The following is a 5,918-nucleotide window of genomic DNA, read 5'->3' as shown; positions in this document are numbered from 1 at the left end:
TAATCTAATCATTTTTCCCCTGATTTTAAGTGGGTGGGGCTGGACCTTATTTTGCTCCAATCAAAATAAGCCACGTACGCGGGAGCACGGATGGGCACACGCCGGGGGAGCACGGATTCTCGGACGAGACTTGCCTGCTCCCTCCGCGTGCGCCCATCCGTGCTCCCACATACATGGCATGATTTGATTGGAACAAAATAAGGCCCGGCCCCACTCCCTTAAAATGAGGGGGGAGATGATTAGATTAGAAAGGAAAAGGAAAAAAGACAGCCGTATGATGAAGTGGGAGCACGGATGGGAGCACGGGGAGGGAGCAGGCAAGCCGAATCCCTGATTTTCAGGTTGGGTGGGCGTGCTATCCACTTAAACGAAGCCACATCAGCATGTACGTAACTTTTCGTAGCAAGCTTACATAGGTGTAGCAAAGCCGCGGATCACCATTTCTACCAACAAACCTGCGTGCACGTGGACCACGAATATTCACACCTTCACCGTTCCATTTGCTGCGATTATACATACAGATAACACGTACGTACTACATACATGCACATCATACAATTAATGACACCGAGTTTTGCTACGCCTACGTACTAATTTTACTAAATTATATTTGCATGGTAGTCCCGGATCCGCTCGTGTGTGTGGTGGTGCATAGTGGTGAATTCGGACCTTGCGGGTTCCTTGTGAAAGGGTGTTTCGGTGATCGACGATCTCCAGCCCAAGGTTTGCAACTTTCTTCTGTGAGGCTCGTCATTGAAGTTCGAGTTGCCCCTCGTCCTTGACGTGTCTGGGCCGGTTGTTTGGCTATTCTTAGTTTGGCTTCGCGCGGCTATTGTCGTGATGGGGTGGTTGCTAGCTAGTGGCAATGTCAGAGTCGCTTGCTCAGGGAGGAGTGACTTATGACGATGATTGTCTGCTACCTCCGCCATGATTCTCATCAACGGCGTGCATGCTATGGGTCTGTTTGGTTGGAGACTAGTGTGGCCAAGCCAAAGTCTGGCTAGCCACACAAGTATGGCAAGCCACACAAGTGTGGCTAAGAAATTGGACGCCAAACTTTGGCAAAAGTTGGCAAAAAAATTGTCTCTTTGACAAGTGGGCCATAGGGCAAAAAAGTGTGGCAAGCCAAGTGTGGCAAAAACCAAACACATGCTTGACAAACTGTGGCTGCCAAATTTTGGCTTGGCAAATTGTGGCTGGGAACCAAACAGCCCCTATTTCTCTTGTGTGATAGGTCGGCCAGCTGTGCCCTGATCTTTTCATGTTCCTTCACGGTTTGCGTGGTTGTACTACTACTAGTTTTAGCCTGATTTTTTGTAATTAATCTGCCAATTGTCAAGTCGTCTAATTAATGTGTCTTGTGGTAAAAAAATACAGCCACGAATTTGTCGGCATGTTGTTCACAAGGCAGATCATCCACCTTAGCCCTTTTGTTTCTTCAAACTTTTTGTGGTTGTGGTCTGGAAACTTCACTAAAATGGTCAATGTGTGTGAGTCATGCATGGACGCATAGTAGAGGCAAAGACTTGACTAAATACTAAACTATCTGCTGAGAAAAAGGCATTTTCTAGGCTCCGGGAGGCATATTCCTTGCCAGATTGACATGGAATCGAAGAGTCAAAGTCGTCAGTCTGGAAAGTCATCCTCTGCCCTGTTTGTTCTTACTTCCGGGACAGTGACTAGCCGGACTAGATTTGTCCACGTTTTGTGCTTAGTGTCTTCTCGCTTACGCTGGCGTTAAGGTTTTGTTTGGTGAATCTTTGTTTCATTTTTGCACACCCGGCCGCATATAATTGTGTGTTCTCCTAGTACGTTTACGACTACCTTTTTTTCTTCAAAAAAATAGCGCCTCCAAACATGAGCTGGACGCATGCAATTGCATGTTTTTTTGCAAGTGTACAACATAAAAGCAAGTTAACAAAGTTGCCATACTGGCTCGATCGACATAATAACCGTTAATATGATGATTTTGGTTGAACGAGCGAATATATCCGTTGACGGAGGACCTCTTAGGACAAGGTAGGGCACCTGCCCCGCCTTGATTTTTGCCAAAAAAAAAGTAGTTATGTATTAATCCGAGCCATTGTGAGTCTCTGCATGTTGGGCTGCGTCTGTTCGTGGGCATGCCTGTGTCTCGCATGATGCGAGACGAAACAAGGGTCGAAATCACTAATTGAGTAGTACTTATTACAAAGATCACTTTTATCTTTTCAGATTGTGACAAGTGCCGTGTTGCATAAGCGTCATTTGTCGCAACCTGAAAGTTTTAACTTTTTCATTGATTCATATATTCAAAACATTTTATCTCTTAAACCATCCGTCTAAATCTCGAACCATTTTCACCGTTGAATTCATCGCGTGGAGATCTTCAAAACTATATATCATGTTGATAGGTTTTGACGAACATTTTTTTCACGAAAAAACCAGACGAAAAAATGAACCGGTAGCATGGTTTTTTTTCCTTTCCGAAGTAGGCACGGCCGTGCCTGTCGCGTAAAGCACAAACGTGCCTCTCGCGGAAGGAAAAAACAGAAAACATGTATTTTCTTCGTTTTCGAGAGGCACGGCCGCGAAAGCACACCCGTGCCTCTCGCGGAAGCAAAATAAAGGTAAACACATTTTTTTTTTCATTTTCATGCCTCTTGCGGAAGGAAAAAACAGAAAACATGTTTTTTTCATTTTCGAGAGGCATGGCCGTGCCTCTCGCGAAGGAAAAACTATGCCTCTCGCGGAAGAAAAAACCATGTTTTTTCCGTTTCCGAGAGACATGGATGTGCCTCTAGAGTAGCAAAATCGTGCCTCTTGCGGAGGCAAAACAAATGAAAACGCATTTTTAGCGCAATATTTTTTGAAATTATTTTTGATCCAAAAGCTAAGGAAGACCGGTGAAAAAGTCAAAAGACAAAAAAAAACAGGAACAACTTTAAAAAGCCGAAAACGCGTGTGATTTTTTTTAAGGGAGCTGTCGGTGTACTAAAGAAGGGGCTCTCCCTTGTACCCCTTTTACTTGTGCACGGGCAGTCAGAGCCGCGCCCACGGCCACACTTAGCAGGGCAGAGGAGGGAAGCCGAAGCCACAAGATAATCAAAGCAACGCCAAGACCAGAAACACAAGGAAGCAAGAGGGCGAGGTGGACTCCCCCGGCAAGGCCCTTGCTGGGGGCAGCCTCCCTAGCCCCGGCAAGAGCCTTGTCGGGGCAACTTGCCCAACACCAGCAGAGCTGCCACCCTAGAGCCCAAGAGTTCCAAACACCATCAACCACATTGGAACCAAGGCTCGGGAGGCACCTCCATGGCGGCATGCAGATCTTCGTGAGGATAAGCATACAAGATCAGATGAGGATCAGGAGAAGACGATCCTCGGCAAGATCCTTGCCGAGGAAATCCACGAGACCTCCGGCAAGATCCTTGCCGGGGACGAGCGCGATGTCGCGGCAAGACCCTTGTCGGGCCCCCGGCAAGACTCTTGTCAAGGACATCCGCGGGGCCGCAGCCAGGCCCAGACCTTCCAAGACTCCACCGCCGTTCCCATGTAGCTGCCAGCCCGCTAACTAGGTGAGCACATGCGTGTCGACGTGAGGCCTCTAGGCCAACTCAGCAAGCACCTGCGTGGTGGCATGCAGATCTTTGTGAAGACCCTACCACCACGCCAACTCAGCAGCCTGCCAGCCTACATGGCACTGCATGCCTCGTTGGCCTAGACGTGTGTCAAAGCGAGACGGAGTGGCGACGAACGGGACAGGCCTCATTTTCGTCCCCGATAAGGCAAGGGGACACCTAAGGGGCACATTTAATGCGTCTTGTCCCGTAATGACAGGCGATAAGCTTGTATGATGTACACCTTTCCACCTCCTGTCACTACTGGAATCAGCTTCTTTGTCGTCCGCCATGGCATACGGCGAAGCCATAGATCTCAGACGATAAACTTCTTTGCCGTCTGCCAGCAGACTGCAAACCGTCTGTCTGAGCAGGTGCCAGCAAAGGCCTTCTTTGCCGTCCGCTTCCCTGAAATGGACGACAAAGGATTGTGTCATCCGCCATCTGAGGCGAGCAGACGGCAAAGACAACGGACGGTAATGGGGTGGCGTCAGAGCCGTTAGGGGGTTAACGGTGCTCTTTGTCGTCGGCCAGCAGACGATAAAGATTGAAAGGTCTTTGTCGTCTGCCAGCGGACGGCAAACTGTCCAAATAGGCAGCCAGTGTTCCTAGTTTCTACAGGTAGCTGCCACGTGTCCTCTTTGTCGTCCTCTAGCGGACGGCAAAGAGGCTATATATCCCATGTTTTTATTTATATCTATTTAATTTCACTGGAATTCACACACAGATATACATATATATATATTTTTCACAGGCACAACAGACATATGATGTATCCAACACATAGCTCCATCCATGACAACATACATACATAAGAAACACAGTTTCATCCATACATCTTACACTAATATCACAATGTTCATCCAACACATTGTTCCATGCATCCACATAACAAGTTCCACATTATTCTTCGATACGAACGAAAAGAAGAACAGAGAAACAAGCACTCCATCCATGCAAGCTTCCATATAGTGAATTAAATCTGCAAAATGGGAAACAAGAAAGTTAGAATAATAATAAGAAGAAAACTAGAAGAAGAAGAAGAAGAAGAAGAAGAAGAAGAAGAAGGAGAAGGAGAAGAAGACTAGAAGAAGAAGACTAGAAGAAGAAGACTAGAAGAAGAAGAAGAAGAAGAAGAAGAAGAACTTCTTCTTCTTCTTCTTCTTCCTATTCCTGCTTTTCTTCCTCTTCCTTGATTTTCTTCATCTTATTATGCCATTTGTGGACTAAATAAGCTAAATTGTGTCATAAATGGACTAAATAGGCTAAATAAGAAGAAAAATGCCATTTTTGAGCTAACCTAGCAAATTAGGCCATTTTTGACCTAACTAAGCTTATTGTGTAATTTTAGAGGACAACAACCTAAGTATATGACATTTATGAGGTTAGCAAGGTTATGATGCCATTTACGAATAAAAACAAGTAAGAGGAGGAAAAGAAGAAGAAGAAGAAGTCTTCTTCTTCTTCTTCTTCTTTTCTTCCTATTCCTTCTTTCCTTCGTCTTCATTGATTTTCTTCATCTTATTATGTCATTCGTGGACTAAATAGGCTAAATTATGTCATAAATGGACTAAACTGGCTAAATAAGAAGAAAAATAGCGTTATCACGGAGGTGTAGGAATGGTAGGGGCTGCGCCAGTGGCAGACGGAGGTGAAGGACTGGTCGGGGTTCCGGCATTGGAAGACGCGGAAGGATTGGTCGATGCTTGTCGGGAGCCATGCTGAACCAAATATCATTTCCAATAATGTCTCGTTAGCATGATGCAAACTAAAATGTGAATAGTAGTAACTAAGGACTATTCAAATCAAACTAACCATGGTCGCCGGAGCAATCTGGGGCATCGACGGAGGGGCTTGACCGTGAAAGAACATGCGGTGCCCCCATGTTTGGTTTTGGTAATTGATGAGAATCTCTATGGACTTATGGTTGCCTTGAGTTATATTTGAAGGTTTTGTCCATAGGGTTTTCTTGGAGTACATGTGCTGGTTTCAACGAGAGTTTGTGTTGACCAAGGTGCTATTAAGGAATTATCCAAAGATTTGTCATGTGAGAGTTGAGCTTATTGCCACTAGTAGAAAAGGGGCCTATTGACCCGGTTGGTGAGGGCCTTTAGTCCCGGTTCATGAACCGGGACTAAAGGGTCGGTACTAATACCCTGGCCCTTTAGTCCCGGTTCAATCCAGAACCGGGACTGATGGGCCTCCACGTGGTCTGTGCGCTGAGCCCAGGCAGGAGGGCCTTTGGTCCCGGTTGGTAGCACCAACTGGGACCAATAGGCATCCACGCGTTAGCATTTCTGTGGCTGGGGTTTTTTTTTGAAA

This window comes from Triticum dicoccoides, chromosome 2B (genome assembly GCF_002162155.2).
Source record: "Triticum dicoccoides isolate Atlit2015 ecotype Zavitan chromosome 2B, WEW_v2.0, whole genome shotgun sequence".
NCBI lineage: Eukaryota > Viridiplantae > Streptophyta > Magnoliopsida > Poales > Poaceae > Triticum > Triticum dicoccoides.
The sequence above is the reverse complement of the archived record's forward strand: the minus strand, read 5'-3'. Positions refer to the sequence as shown.